This window comes from Erigeron canadensis, chromosome 6 (genome assembly GCF_010389155.1).
Source record: "Erigeron canadensis isolate Cc75 chromosome 6, C_canadensis_v1, whole genome shotgun sequence".
Lineage (NCBI taxonomy): Eukaryota > Viridiplantae > Streptophyta > Magnoliopsida > Asterales > Asteraceae > Erigeron > Erigeron canadensis.
This window is the reverse complement of record NC_057766.1, coordinates 8,980,581-8,998,166: the sequence shown is the minus strand read 5'-3', so window position 1 is coordinate 8,998,166 and position 17,586 is coordinate 8,980,581. Positions and strand designations below refer to the sequence as shown.

Genomic DNA, 17,586 nt, shown 5'->3' with positions numbered 1-17,586 from the left:
AACCATGTAAATTTAAACTTTTGTTTTTCTCGTACTTGATTCCAAAATCTTTTGGTCCTTGCAAATATCTTAAAATTCTTTTACCAACTCCCATGTGAATATGACTTGGATTATGCATAAACCTTGAGAGTAAACTTGCAGCAAACATGATGTCTAGTCTTGTTGCTGTGAGGTACAACAATTTTCCGACCAAGCTTCAGTAAAGTGTGGCGTCCACTTTATTTGAACTGTCTTCTTTCAAGAGCTTTTCATTCACAACCAAAGGAGTGTCCTTCGGTTTGCATTCTGACGTGTCAAAAACTTTAAAATCTTCTCGGCATATTTTTCTTGGCATATAAAAACTCCGCTATCATCTTGATAGATTTCCATTCCTAGAAAATGATTTAGAAGGCCTAAATCACTCATCTCGTATTTCTTCATCATTTCGTCCTTGAGATCTTCAGTCATTTTTGCATTGTTTCCTGTGAAAACAAGATCATCGACATAGAGTGCCACAATAAGGATATTGTTTTTACCTTGATTTTTGACATACAAGGTTGGCTCACTCTTGCTTTGATCAAAACCTTTTTCTTTGAAATAACCATCAATTTGGCTATACCATGCTTGCGGTGCTTGTTTAAGCCCATAAAGAGCTTTCTTCAACTTGTAAACTTTTTCTTCTTATCCTTTAACCTCGAATCCTTGAGGTTGTTGCACATAAACTTCTTCTTTGAGTTCTCCATTCAAAAATGCTGATTTGACATCAAGTTGGTATAAAGACCAACCTTTCTGAGCCGCTAATGCAATGACTGCTCGGATTGTATCCATTCGAGCAACTGGAGCAAAGGTTTCGTCATAGTCAACTCCAGGCTATTGTGAGTAGCCTTTTGTGACTAGTCTTGCCTTGTTTCTTTGCACCGTACCGTCTGCATTGAATTTGACCTTGTAGATCCATTTGACACCAATGACATCTTTGTCTATCGGTTTGTCTGCGAGCTCCCATGTCTTGTTCTTTTCAATGACTCTAATTTCTTCCTCCATTGCATTCCTCCATGATTCATTTTGAATCGCTTCTTCAAAACTTTCTGGTTCCACCTGACAAAAAAGACAAATAATCTCTTGTATGTTGTCATATAAATCTGTTAGCCCACGAAATTTTGGTGGTGGACTTGAAGATGGTGAGGATGCTTGAGAACTTTGGTTTGTTGGTGTTGATGGAGGTGAACTTGGGGATGGTTCATTTGGTACTTCATCATTTGCTTGATGATCTTCTTCGGATTCTGAAACAGCTCCATCCTGCATATTTTTCATAGAAACACTTGTTCCCTCTTTCTTTTCTTCTTCCCAATTCCAGGAAGAATTTTCATCAAAAACTATATCTCTACTAATAATGACATTTTTCTTATTTAGGCTATACAATCTATAAGCTTTTGATTTGCTACTATAGCCTACAAAAATACAAGTTTCACTTGTTTCATCTAACTTGTGCCTCTTTTGTTTTGGTATTTGAGAATAACAAACACATCCAAAAATTTTAAGATGCCTTACCGAGGGTTTTCTTCCATTCCACGCTTCAAGTGGAGTCTTGTCATTTAGAGCTTTTGTGGGACTTCTGTTTAACAAGTAAACTGCAGTGTAAACTGCTTCTGCCCAAAAACTTTTTGGTAAACCTTTTTCATGCAACATTGATTTCGCCGTCTATACCACGGTTTGATTTTTTCTTTCGACTACACCATTTTGTAGAGGTGTATATCGTGTGGTAACCTGTCTTTCCATGCCTTCATCTTCACAAAACTTATCAAACTCTTTTGAATTATATTCTTTGCCTTGGTTACTTCTTAACACTTTGATAAAACGACCAGTTTGTTTTTCAACAAGACTTTTAAACTTTTTAAAAATTCCAAAAACTTGTGATTTTTCTTTCATGAAATAAACCCTTGTCATTCTACTAAAATCATCAATAAATAGAATGAAATAGATATTATTACCATGAGAAGGATTGCTCATTGGACCACAAAGATCGGTGTGTACTAGCTCGAGTATTCCTTTGGCTCTTAAAGCAACTCCTTTCGGAAATGGTTTCCGATGATGCTTTCCGAGTGCACACCCTTCACAAACTCCTTCAACTTCTTGAATTTGTGGCAAACCTCCAACCATATTTTTCTGGTGAAGTAAATTTAGACTCTGAAAATTCAGATGTCCAAGTCTCCTGTGCCATAACAAAGACTCATCTGCAACTGTTGCTGTTAAAGCAACGTGATTCCCATATTTGAGTGTGATGGGAAAACTTTTGTTCTTTCCCATTGTTATCTTCTGCATTAAACTTTTGTTCTTGCCTTTGTCATAAATATTGCAACCTTTTTCCTTCAAAAATTATAGAGTATCCATGCTCTACAAGTTGTCCAACACTAAGCAAATTTTGGTCAAGATCGGGAACTAAAAAAACATCATTAATGTATTTGGTACCCTCTTTTGGTTTCCACCGGGAGCTTGCCTTTGCCTTTCACTTGCACCACAGCTCCATTTCCCATTTTCACATGAGACTTAATTGTAGTATCAATATTGACCAAAATACTTTCATCACCGGTCATATGATTACTACAACCGCTGTCAAGAAACCAAATGTCAGTTTTGTTGACGGTGGCTGAGTGACAAAAAAAGACATTTCCATCTTCTTGCTTTTCTTCGGAGTAGTTGGCTTGTTGTTGTTGTTGGTTCTTTTGTTGACAAAATTTTTCAAGGTGTCTAAATCGATTATAATAAGAACATTGAAACTTTCCTTTGTTTCAACAATCTTTTTCTTCATGATTATCTTTCTTGCGAATCGAACACTTGTAAGAATTTGCTTCGGTGGGTGATTTTCTTTCAAAGTTTAATCGAGGTCTTGAAGCTCCATAGCTTTGGCCACATCCTCGACCTCTAAAATTTCTGCCTCCTCTTCCACCACGGGATGGGCTCCCTCTTTCGTAACTTTGTGGTGGCTTTTTATCACTTTGTAAACTCGACTGAAATGCACTTTCAATCGCCCTGCCAGTGTGACGTGTCATGCGTTGCTCGTAAGACTTCAACGAACTTAACAGTTCTTGAATACCCAAAGTTTTGAGATCTTTGGTGTTTTCAATGACTGCTATAATTGGATCAAATTTTTCCGGAATGGTAATGAGAATTTTCTCAACGATTCTTTGGTCATCAATTTCATCACCATAACTTTTCATCTGGTTAACCAAATCGGTTAATCTAGACGAATAGTCTTTAAGTGACTCATTTTCTTTCATCTTCATATTCTTGTAATCTCGTCTGAGAGAGTGCAATTTGATAGCTCTCACTTTTATATCGCCTTGGAATTCTTGTTTGAGAACTTCCCAAGCTTCTTTAGCATTCTTGATCCGCATGATCTTTGGAAAAATTGATGGTATGACTCCCCGCTGAATCATACTTAAAACAGCTGCATTTCTGCTTTTTTTCTTTTTTAATTCAGCCATTTGTTTAACCGTTTGTTTTTCAGTTGATAATGGCTCTTCAAATGTATTATGGACATCATCTAACACATCTAAAAATTGGAATAATGTCTCCATTTTGACACACCAATAATCGTAGTTTTCACCATCGAAAATTGGGACAACAACATGACTAAGATCAAATCATTGTCTTGCTATGAGTGTTAAAAATATTGTAACTCGTTTAACCCAATATAGATTGACCAAGCTCTGATGCCAATTTATATTGGAAATATGATGGAATTACTTAAGTATATGACACTTGATTGGATAAAAAAACTTGAAAACTAAAAATTTGGATTTATAAAAGATAGTATTACAAATGAAAGTAATACTTTAAAAACTATAAAAGTTGATGTACGTAAACTTATTTTAGGAAACTTGCTTTTCTTTTACTTTGTCATGCAGATTTTATAGATGAAAATGCATGACCAACTCTACTATACAAAGTTGACAAAGTGTAATGTGAATAACCACAGCCTACAACATATTTAACACATGGTGTTGATTGAAATGTATAGTAGGTAAAGCCTCCATTGTTGAATATCTAGAAATTATCCTTTATTTCCCTTGTGAGCAAAAACACAGTAGTCTACAGGTCATCATATCAACCATCGAAACAAAAATGTTCAAGACTGAACTCATTAGAAAGGGAAAAGTAAAGATTCTTGATGGACTCGGTTTGAATAAGTTGATACAATGACATTTAAGGAAAAAAAAGTTGCCACAGAAACCGATATGTCGGTGTTTTCGGCATCCCATTCCAATCAACACTTGACGACCATCGTTTTCCCATCATCATCGATCCCCACATATGGGTTCTTCCATCTTCCTCATTCTTGCTTATATCCTGAAACTAAAGGGCATATTCATTGAGGTCGTTCGAACCATATTCTCAAAACAAAATTTAGGAACTTAAAGGAAAACGGAATACCCCATTGTTTAATGTTTCGCGTTAAAATGGAAGTTAGAAAATGGTTAGATGGAGGAAATATATGTCCTTTTAAGTATTAACGAAAATAATGAAATGGTTTTGCTTTTGATTTGTAACACTAATTGTGGGGTACACGTTTGTGGGGTACACGTGTCTGATGTAGATGACCACGTGGTAACTTTAAATTTTACTCCGTATTTAATTCATTTTATTTCATGAAGGTTTTTATAAAAGATTTTTTTATATTTATTGTCTTAAATCCGTTAAAAGTTATGAAAAAAATTTCAAACTTATTTCAATTACATGTCGCATATCTAATATGAGTCAATATGAGGTTTAGTAAGCTCACGTTTCATACTACCTTATAACAAAAGACAGTGGTAAGTGCTTGTCATTTTTTTTAGAGTTTTATTAATGTCAGCCTTTATATAAGTTATTTGGTTGCGTAATGCGAAAAAATTTCAGGTGATGGTTTTTTAATGTATAAAATACTACTTTTTATGCATGTAAGAAGATACTAATAACAACCTTTAGGGCTATCATTATCATTTTTTATAATGTATTACAAACCAAATGAAAATTTATTAATAAACTTTGTCAATTTATATAATTATCCGATTGTGATATTCGATTAGGAGAGTTGTTGGATCTCAAAAGTATAAATTGTTTGTAAAAAGACCATTGTATACGTGAATATAAGGAGCGTTAGATAAGTGCCTATTAAGTCAAGAAAAATGTTATAATCTTACATATTATGACACAAAATAATTGATGTCTTTTGAGTCAACGCCCAAGTAACATAACTCGTATATAAATAAATAGAGCGTGTGGATTATTGTGTGGCCTTTTCTTTTCGCAATGTTAGTTCTCCCATTCAATCTCTTGCAACAATAGTTCCCATCATATAACAAAACGAGGTGAGCTTTTAAGTATTCCTTGGCTTCACTTTTTATTATTCATGTTTACTTTTCTTAACTTTATACGCTTTTGTAATGTACATTTATCATTATATACATATCAGTCAATTTTACATATCGTTATTTTCCCGGGGCAATGCCCGGGTTTTCAATCTAGTTGTTATTTAATTTTAAAGCGATGATGATGATGATGATGATTATGTTGTTGTTGCTGCTACTGCTTCTGCTACCGCTGCTGTTGATGATGAAACAATACTCATGTAAATTGATTTCCATGTTCCGTTGGGTTGGAAAGAACACTCACGCACTCACATCTCGCCTATTCCTATTTACATTTCTTAGTCTTAAGGGACCCGTGTGCATCTCACATCAACATTTTATTGGTTTGATCATCTCGCCTATTCCTATTTACATTTCTTAGTCTTAAGGGACCCGTGTGCATCTCACATCAACATTTTATTGGTTTGATCATCTGGATGTGTGTAGACAATAAAGATAAGAAAGGGTATTGACTTTCATGGCTTTCTTTAAAATATTGCTTTAATTGAAATATATATAGAATATAATTGATGATGCTATAATAAATTATATTGTATATGTATATATATTTAACAAACTATTGTTTTTATATGAATGGGGTCGAATGAATCTGTGGATTTATGTATCTGTATGCGTTTGAAGACACTACTAGAAAACTGGGTTTACCGACCAAATTACCGACGGAATAAACCGTCGCAATTTCCGACGGATTTACCGACAGATATACTTTATTTTACAACTATGAGTCGTTTACGATAGATTTACCGACGGATTTGCGATGGAGAAAATCCGTAGGTAATCTGTCGAAAATATACAAAATTTACCGTCGGATTAGCGACAAAATCTTTAAATACTACTAATTATTTTTATTTAATTAAAATTGTATATTTATCGACGGATTACCGACGAATTTAACAAATTAAGTGATTCGGATTATCATTTAATTAAATTTGGAATTAATTAATCTACTTTGATTTATCCGTAGGTAATCCGTCGGTATTATTCATTTTATATGATTTTCAATATTCAATGAACTTTATCTTCATTCCCCACCTTAACTTTTCTATTCTCTCTTTTTATGGCAGAGCACCCTCTTTCACCTTCAAACACAAAAATATCTCAACACAAAAAAGCCTGTCAAATCCTAATAAAACTATCATAAGATCTATACTATCTTTTTATTATTCTTCAAAACCACCACCGAATCACATCCATCAGAAAACCAAGTTATCACTTTGAGGTCTAAGTTACTCTTGGTTGTAATATGATTGTTTTTGTTTGTTTTGTGTAGATCTAAAGTACCATCTTTGTTTATATTGTGTAGATCTAAAAGATATCGCAAAACATGGCGAACACATATGAGGTTATTCGGTTGAACTACACAAAAATAAGTCATGTATATCAACTTTTCTTTTCATACTTGAAAATTTTATTTTGTCTTTTTTTTTTCTTCTTAGATATGAAGATTTTAAGTTGGAATCATAAGATTTCGTCATTGAAGATGAAATAGAAAGTGATTGTTGTAACAACCCTCACTTTCCAACTAGGACAACTTACTTAAAATTATCTAGGTAACTATCCCTAGAGATTTATTAAGAGAATTGACCTTCTAGACATTTAAGGCAAAGTGATAATTGCCCCCTAGTTCAATGAAATACCATGGATGACTAATTATCTTAAAAATGCCATAAACAATAACTATTATCATTCAAGACAATCTCAAACCGTAAATTAGTTCTAATTAAACTTGGTGAGATGATATCAATAAACAAAAAAATTTATTTCAAAAGTTAAGCTACAAAAATAATTGTACAAGACTCATAAGTTGTGATAACAACCAAAAATTTTTGTAAGTGTCCAACAATTTAAACACCAAGCAAATTAAAGTACATTTGAACATAAAAATATAATTACCAACTCAAAATTTTATTTATAAACTAGTGTGTGTATAAAGTGAGCTTAAATAACAATAGGAAAGTATATATGTCTAATCTAAATTTAATTTTCTATATAATGAGGTAAGTAATAAAATTAAAACACAAAATATGCACATGCATATATAACCACACATATTTTATCTAAGAAAAATAAAAATGTTAACATTTAACAAATAAAAAAAATAATTACATAGAAGTATACATTATATACAAAATATACATACACTACATTCACCAAATTAAAATTCAACTACACTTCTTTTCTTACACTCCGAATACACCATTTCACACATTTCACTCCATCATCACTCTTTTCACACTTCCAATACACACACCATCCCATTTTTCTCTCATTTCCTCTCAAATTTTCTGCACTTTTCTCTCCTTCTCTTCTTCTCATTTTCGATTCATACAACACAAACTAGAGCTCAAAAATCTTAAGTGAATCAACTATAATAATAAGGGTTCATGATTGATCATTTAAGGGTGTGTTAAAGCAAGCTAAGGAGTCCATTTTGGGGTCATATGGTCGTGAGTTTGGCTGCCCAAAACAGCCTCCATTTCAAGTTCATCAAGGGTATAACTCATAATCTATCTTGTTTTTGTATGTACTAAAACATTTTTATCAAAAATCATGTTTTTCTTTGATTTTCTTTTTGAAAATACACTTAATGAGGGCATGTTGATAGAATATTTTCTTTCATGCCATTGCATGTCAAGATCTAGAGGAAACATTCAAGGATTCAACTTACATAAGACCCAAAATTGATGATTCATGAGAAAGCTTTCAAACTAGTTGTTGAATCTCCATAAAAATCGATTTTTTTTTTGATATGAATGGAACATATTTCTATGATTTTTCATAAATAAACTCATTTTGTTGTTGCAAGAAAGATTTAATAAAAGTTTTGTTGCTAAAATGGTTAGATGGGTACATGCATTCACTTTTTGGATGATTTTTGTAAGAAACATAGTTGTTGATTAAGTTTTGTATAGATTCAGTTTAATATGATGAAGGATGGTCTTGAACATGTTTGAAATCAGTGAATATTGATGTTGAAGTGATACAAAAGGAGTGTTAATCTTGTAAATGATAAACTTAAGTGTTAATAAAGCAAGAAAGGTCATTGGTGAGTTGATATAATCAAAAACAAATCTGACAGAATCAGTTTTCTGTCTTAGGACGGATAAACAGAGCTGTGAGGGCAGATTCAAGAAAAACATTCAAATTAAAAGTTGTAGATAAACAAGTTATGTTTAACCACCAACTGAAATCACCCAAAAATACTGAACAGAACAAAAGATATGATTTTTATACTAAAACTGGTGAAAAATGCATTTTTGTCTAAATATGTTATCAACTTTAACAATTTTTATCTTTGAATCCATAAGTTTCCAGGAGGCCATACTTGGTAGAAAGAAATTTCAATGTGTCTTAAACTTAAAATAAAATCATGGAATTTTTATTAAGATCAAAACCCTAAGAACTTTTATAAAACTTTCAAGTATGCAAAACAGTCACTGTTTTGACCACTTTCACTTATAAAAATATTTCGAGGCTGTAAACATTACTTAAAAATTAAGCCAAAATTCAAGAACTAATAAGACACATATAGGTCATTGTATAAAAATCAGAAAGGTCGAAATAGTTGCTTTCAATCACTAAACATTAGCCAACACTTTATAAAAATAAAGTATAAAACAGAAAATTTGTAAGTAATCTTATAAATTGTATAATGGGCTATGTAATGAACTAAAGAGTTAATGGGCTAGCCCGGCCCAATTAGTGAACCCATAAGGAAGATAAATCAGTAGGCCCACTTGGCCCAATAAACCATATAGCCCATTAACCAGTATAACCCATTAAGTATATAACCCAGATAAGGTTAAGCCCAATAACAAACTTAAGCCCAAAACACTTGGAAGCCCATGACTTGCAAGCCCAATAACCATGGCCGATAACATTTAAGTGACCTTCTAAAGCCCGAGTGATTGTAAGATTATCAAGAAGTATGTGAGATAAAATTAAAGTATAATTAAGTGACGTGAAACACAAATTAAGTGGATAAACGGAAATAACTAAGTTAATTAAAATATAAAATGATACCTCGAGAGGTAATTTACACTAAAATTGATTACACATCCAATAACGTTTAGGAGAACATAACTTAATATGACATCAGCATATGATATCCTAAGATGCCAAACGAGACCACAAATGAAGCCAAGTTATCGAAATTCTGACAACTTATAACTGCGTATATAGTGAAAATAACCTTTTACACCATCAATCTTTACAACCAAAACGATGCGAATATTAGCAATACACTTAGATCCCACAATTGATAGCAACATAATGAAAGTGGCATTTCTAAGTAATGACTTAAGATAGGAACTTATGTATATTGGTCCTCTCGTAGGGATAGTTTTGGCTTGAAATGTGATTGAGGAACATGACGGATATATGATCAAGGAAGCGATTGATAGGAAGTACCCATTTTGGATAGGTGAATATAATGTGCGGCATAACAAGGTGAGTCATAGCCCCCTTTTAAACTCTTTTATATGTTTTACTTTAAAGGTGAAAAGCATGATAAATAAAATTGCTTTCTATATATGAAATGATTCTCGAAAGAATGTTTATGATATGGGATATATGTTGTATGTTCAATGTGATATATGTCACACTACTATTAACTCATTAAGACCTTTGTAGTTAGAGGGTTGCGCAACTAGGATTCGTCCCCTTACTCACATCAGTGGCAACAAGTTGTTTGGCCGCCTATGTGGCCGCCTTTAACGTTGTCGGTCATGGGGTGCTCTAATCTACTTTATATATTATTGGTCGTCTCCATGGCACGACCCCTTTATCATTATTATCACACATGATTGACAACATGTAATTCTATTATCACTTTTATGGGATATGCCATCATCATCATTATTATTTTGGACGTGAAGGGTCTTAGTAGTGGTTCAAGCACAAACTCATCAAATTATGCCTTTAGCTAAATGTTATTGATATTATTTATGGTTGGACATTATGGATTGAACATACGGTTTGGGTATTGGACCTTATATGGAATCTTGAAAGTTGTTGAAAATGGCGATATTGAAATCTTGATGACCGAATGGTTTTGATGTGATATATGATTAATGGATTCATATATTTTTCTCTCACGATGATTTTGACGAGTGAGAACTTTATAAGTTACCATGGATTCTCAACACCTTTGAAATGACATTATGGTATTTGAAAAACTTGATATTTGGATATGGAAATTTTGTCGGTCATATGGTTTGGGTATTTTGAAATGTAACAATAATATGTTTTCTAAGTGTTAAAATAGATATATACCAAGATTTATATAAAAACCTATGCACTCACCAACTACGTTTTTGTAGTTAACACTTTTTCTTCATGCTTTTCAGGAAATAAGCTTAAGCTTTGAGGAATTATATGCATCATGATTATTTGCATTGTACTTTGGAGTCAAAGATCAAACCTTGTGATGGGCAATGAAATCCGCCTTGATCATTGTAGTATACTATTTCATGTACTTGTTATTTGTTTTGTGGACATAATATCCAAGTATGGTGGACGCATTTGTACTTGGAAATTTGTTCCACATGCTTGTATATTTGTAAAATTCTGTTATCAAATAAAGCTATGGTGAATGTTATTTATAATCCTTTGTTATGAATACTTGACTTTCTGTACGTCTCATTGTTCTGCCTTACTTCGGGTGTTACAGAAAATGGTATCAGGGCCTAAGGTTATAGAGAACATTGGAGTTCCTCCAGGAATTTCAAAACTATAGCAACTTTTCAAAACAGTTTTTATAGTCGAGTCAAGCATAAGGTTAAGCGGATTAATTTGAGCTTTACATGGTAGGACCATAATTAAACGTAAAGTCATGAATCTACGTTTAATTATGAGAGGACCATGTAAAACTCAAATGGCCACTTGGACTTATGTTCAAAAGGATTCCGTTTCAAAAAGTTCTTTATTAAATCCGTTTTTATGAGCATATGTGTTGCATTTAGACATTCACCTAAGCATACATAATGATTTGAGACTTGCTATATTTAAGGATTAGGAGTGAAATGAATCTAAGATTGAAATATAATCGTTGATACATGCTACTCTATGCTATAACATGCGAATATGGGCATGATTTGATTGCAATGTGAAATTTATAAGGAGCAATGTGAAAGTTGTAATGTGCAATGTGAAAGCTTATAATGTGCAATATGAAAGTTTGGATTGTGTAATGTGAAAATTTTGTGAGAAATGCATGCATAAAAGCTTTATGAATTATGATGTTGAACATTGAGTAGCATATACACTTTAAAATAATGTGATTAATATGAGACATGAAATCCATGACTTGTTTAAACTATAAGACAATAAGATTGATTATTTATGAATGAACTGAAAGGGGATATAGGTATGACAAGTTGATATGAAATTCCATGGATAATATGAATATGAAAGGTTTTCCTCCTTAGGATTGAACTATTTAAGAATTTAAGTGCGAATATAGTGATGATTATGTAGTCATGCTTGCTATTGAGATAATTATTGTGCCCTAAGGTTGAGCTATATGAGGTCTAGTGCATGAATGATGTAACGATTTGTAATGTATGAATTGAGCTTAATTGAAGGTTTAATGGTGGAATGTATGTTAGAGAGTGTGTGGGAGTTGGGAGGTTGAAAATGAACTTAGAGAGAGAAAGTAAGTTTTAGATAGAAGTAAGTATGGAATTATGTGAAAGGCTTAATACAAAATAACTAAGGAAGGGGTATTTATACATTTCATCTACTTAACACTAAAACCCCTTCTACAATAACTATATTACAATTTAACACCATATTTATATTTCTAACAATCTCCCCATTGGTGTTGAATTGTAAATGTGCATCGTCTTTGGTCTTTAAATAAACATGATGAGCCGATTTGTTGAAAATCTTCAATGTTGAGTAGACCTTGAAGCTTTCTCATTGTCTTCAACGTCTTGTATCAACTTTGACTTTGAATCTTCTCAACAAACATATTGATTTGACGATGACTCTCTAAATCTTGATCTTCTCTTGCAACTTAGAATACTTTGGAAGCATCTTTCAAATCTTTGTAGCATTTGAGTTTTCACAACTTGAATTTTTTAATGTTGATTTCAACTTCATGTTGCTTGGAGAAGTAAGTTGAATCTTTGATTAGCATGCGGAAGCTTCGTTTTGACTTTGAATCCTTTGAAATATTTTGAATGCGGAAGCTAGGTTATCTTTGAATTCTCTTGGTATCGCGGAAGCTTGGTTTTGGCTTTGAAACTTCATTTCTTGGTCTAATGTGTCTCTGAATCAACAATCATCTTGGAGCATTTGATCATTTAATCAACTTATTCTAGCTCCCCCTCAAACAAATATTACTTTCTTGAAGCAACTTATCAACAAAATGAATTATATTCAAATTTCATGCTCCTTCTCGAACAAGCAATCATTTCAGAGCATATGTAACAATTTATGACTTTACTCATGCTCCCCCTCAAACTATGAACAAAATCTTCAAAGCATGAGAGAACTTAACTATCTAAGTAACCACCATTCAATCTCAAACTCTTCTTATCAACAAACAATGGTCATTTAACCGACAAATCTTTCAAGTATCAACCATGTACATCATCTTGAATATACTCGATCTTGAATCAATCCTTTAACTTTCTCAAAAACAAACGCTCAACTTAGCACAATAATTATTCACTCTCTTCACCTAAACTAATGATCCTTTGAACATCCAAACACAACAATCATCCTCGAACAAATTCTACCAACTAAATTTTATCCTTGAACTCTATCTGTCAATCATATAATCATTTCTCCCCCTTATGATGAAAATGTGAAACGGTTTCATCATACAATAATGATTGATAGCATAAAGGGAGATCACAACAAACAACAAGCAAACAACTTAACCCAACTCAATTCCCAATTCCCAATGAACCTATTGGAAAACTAGAATTTGAGATTGCGTTGTTGGAAAAAAAATTTTATATGGTGTTTGTGTTCTTTGTGTTTGTGTGAAGAGAAATGAAATCCAGATAAAAATGATCCATTAACACAACCAAAAATCGAAAGGATTAATGGTTTGACCTAAAAATACGATTACTATTTTAGGACTTCCCATTATTATCGAGAAATGCACAAAGCTTATCTCTAAATAGTTCGGTCTATGGCTTTTCAACCGATAGATTGCTTTAAAGAATGTACTTCATGGTCAGTGTCACAAAGGCGTTCGATAACCATGTCTTAGTATCCTTAAAGACTTTTGGGTAAATAAATCCGAGGTCACATAGACTTCTTGTTTACTCAGTAAATTTATAAAATGAAAATATGAGACCTACGTTCAACGTTGGAAAAGATGTTAGCATTGGTAGGATTTCCATTCGATCATCGTGGAATATCAAAAATATGATATTACTACGAATGTTCCGGCAATATCACAAAGATATGCGATGTCACAAAGACATATAAATACTCGATGTGTCCTAGGCAAATGAAAGATATATCAAGTACGCTTTAGACTCGATAGTGATCAAATGAAGTCGGGGACCGGAGCAGAGTGTCTCCCTTTTTCAATATCAACGTCCTCCAAATGAAGAGTCGATGGAAATAAGAAAATCTTCGTGAGAATAAAACAAGCATTTGTTAAGAAACACTTGAGTGGTTAGGTAAAGATGTGCAGTGCTTCACTTGGTCCATGAATACTTCTTTAATATCGAGAAATAACCAAATGAAATCCAATAGAAACGTGTTGACCCGACTTTTTAAGAATTTGAGGAAGGGCTTTCATTTCTTTTAGCCCTTTCTCACATCATTTCACCGTAACCTCTCACTTTTCGACTACTCCCTCAAGTCCTATTTGCACAAATATCATCACACTCATATGCCCTCACAATTTAAAATTGAGATTTTAACTCCGGGGTTAGATCTCATCGGCGATGACAAGATCATGGAGTTTTTATGAGTGGCCTAAACTCTCGTGTGCAAATCTAACACCGAACTTCAATCAAGATGATAGAAAATGGTTTGAAAAACATCCAAAGTGTTTTAAACACTTGGAAGTTTTGGTTTAATAAACAAACTCCCCCTAAATATATGCATTATATGAACAAAGTTTTTGTATATAAAGGGTGAGTTAAAAGGTTTCAAAGTTGCTCAGAAACATTAAAAATGAGACTACGAAGACAGTACACAAAGGCGTTCGATGTCATGCATCTCATCCTAATATTCTGTGAGAAACTCAAAGACAACTTAAATAAAATGATAAAAAGAGAAAATCTTTTTGGATTTTTCAAATAAGAAATTAAAAATCTTTTTTGATTTTTCTGAAAATAAAGAAATTACAAAATCGGTTTTTGCACGGGTTATACACTGAAGTGTGTATAAGACACTTTTCATCAAATCACTTCGAAATTACCTTTGAAACCCATTTGAGAATAGGCCCAACGGTTTTTAATTTGTTAAAAGACCAAATGTAAGTCTCATCGATTTGCATTCCACGGAGAACTAAAACCCGGTGGTTTAGTTGAATAGAGTTTTCGTGGAAGAAACGGAGAAAAATCATTTGATTTCTTTGAAAAACATCCAATCTTGGGAGATGGAGTTTAAAAATGATTTTTCGAACCAAAATCATTCACTTTTTGCACGACTGCTTTCACAGGTTTTGGTGCAAGACCAAAAAGTTCCAAAAAAGAATATTTGAATGATTTAGACTCAGTTGACTTAGATTTTAAAATCGGTTTTCATTTAGATTTCGTCAACTGAGATTTGGCTTGAAAAATGTGGTCAGAATTATCCTTGAATGATAGAAAAGACACTAAACTAGTTGTTCCATCAAAATTTGGGTTCTTAGCGTACTTCTTACCCTTTTGCAAGGAGTAATTAGTAAACTGAGATACCTTTCTTTCAAAAGGTTTTGAAGATTTACCCGTGTAAACCCTCTTTGGAACATCAACTTTAGGTTTGGATGGCTCGGGTTTTGAAAAACATTTAGAAACCTCAACCTTATTAGAAACACAATCAAAATCAGTTTGAGGTGAGGTCTCAATGGTGTTAACCACATCACAATTAGTTTGCACAGAGGAATTCACAACTTCACATATAGGACAATTAGGTTGAGTGCAAACTTCAATAACTTCTTTAGATTAGTTAGAAGAAGCAAAACAATGATTTGGACTTTGAAAAGATTTAGATTGTGTTTGCAATTCACTCTCAAGGTCAGAAATTCTTTTTGTCAAAAATGTTTCGTTTGAATGAAGTTTCAAACACTTGTCTTCAAGACACTTATTTTGAGCACAAAAATTTGTTCTCTCTTCTTCAACTTTTCGCTCATAAATGATGGAATTGTTTCGCAACGCATGGTTAAGCTCAGAAAATGTTTGTTGCAAAGTAAGTTCGTTTATTTGACTGTCCAAATTGTTTTGATTGAGCTTTGTGAAAGAATTGTCTAACTGATTTGTTAATTTGAAAATCTTTGATTGTATGCTTAAAAAATTGTTAACATATGAAGACTTTGTTGTAGTGCAAACAAAATAATAAGAATGTAAAACTGTATGCAACAACTAAAATCACATAAAATATACATGTCCAAACTGGTGTCTGAGATGCATACACAAAAATAGGTATCTTACTTGCACATGATCAAGGATATGTTACACTCAACTCATATGCATACATGTGATCATAGGCTAACGCATACAACTGATCATATTTTATAACATACACATGAAAAATTATGATATGCATACACATAATCACATATATACAGATGGAACAAAAACCGATTGTGCCGACATACAACAACATACACGATGGTAAATCCTAAAAATCACATATATACGAACCATTAAGAACCCCATACACTATGATCGTGTATGATAAGCAAAAAACCTTTAAAAACACTAAAATGAGAACCTTGAATTCGTTTTTTTTTTCTTAGTTGCTGTTTTAAAACCCTAATACAATCATTACCAATATCACAAATACATATAGAGATTAAAAATTCGAAAACTACCTGGAAGATGCTCGCTGGGAATATCACTCCTCGCATTCAAGATAATCGAATTGTAAATTTCATCAATGTTTGATTCATCTGTTAAACACAAATCCATTGAGTTGTCTGAAAATATGCGTGACAAATATTACACAGGAAACAGTCTTATGAGTGAGAGATTATGGGATTGCAAAACTGAATCTACGTTACTACAAGAGCTAATTATGGTAAATGTAAATTTAGTTTTCATTTAAAATAATGGCTAATTAACAAATTACTGTAGTACCCTTAAGTGTTTTGGTGGAAAAGGGTTCCTGCCTTTTTTTTTCCTAAAATAACTTTTCAATATATATATATATATATATATATATCTTTCATGCTTTTAAAACTCAATTATGTTTCCTATGTGCGTGTAAATTGTTCGTATCTCTATGGCTTTTGTCAAGTTTGAGAAAATCCATCAATTTTGGTATGAAATCAATTACCTTTCTTCCGTCCGTGCAATCCACGGGTTTTAAACCCTCGTTAGATGTAACAACCTCAAAATTATACGAACTTTATGTCATATAAAGATTTCAAGGAATCGTATCCATAAAAGAATCAGATGAATATATACAAATGTATGCATGCCATATATATATATATATATCTTTCAATAATTGCTAAATGTAGATAACAGTTTTTAACTTACTTCTCTGGATATTGTTACTTGTAAACGGAAAACAATTACTACGGTTTCAAGTTCGATATATGTTTGTTTGGTTATTAAATCAAGGTTACAAGTTTGATACATGATCGTTATGACCTAATAAGATTACATGTTCGTTGTATGGTCGTTTATTGATCGAATCCAGGTTAAACGGTTGTTATCCCGACACTTGTTTCCTATTACTTGTCCCTACGAACTCACCAACTTTATATTGACGTGTTTTAGTACACTTTTCCGGTGAACAAGTTAACTGGAAACTTATTGGATGTGGCATTGCATGCTAGGATTGGACTTGGACCTTTTCATGGATCCGTAATTCATTATCCCTGATTAAGGGTTATGTAACACCTCAATATTTTAAGGTAATAGAACATTAACCCTTTTTGTAGTTTTGACATTTAATTAGTTTCCTGGTATTTTGTTTTAAGTTAAGAGGTTAATTTAGTTGGAACTTTAGTGGCTAGCGGGTATTAAACCCACTAAAAATTTTGTATGGGACGTGGCTTTCAAGTGATGAGCCA

At 32.7% G+C, this 17,586-nt stretch overlaps 1 protein-coding gene across 2 annotated transcripts in view; it reads right to left on the bottom strand.

Annotated features, from left to right (window-relative positions):
• Nucleotides 1-17,586, bottom strand: part of LOC122602754 — an 84,204-nt gene that overhangs the window by 46,676 nt on the left and 19,942 nt on the right. The window lies entirely within an intron of this gene.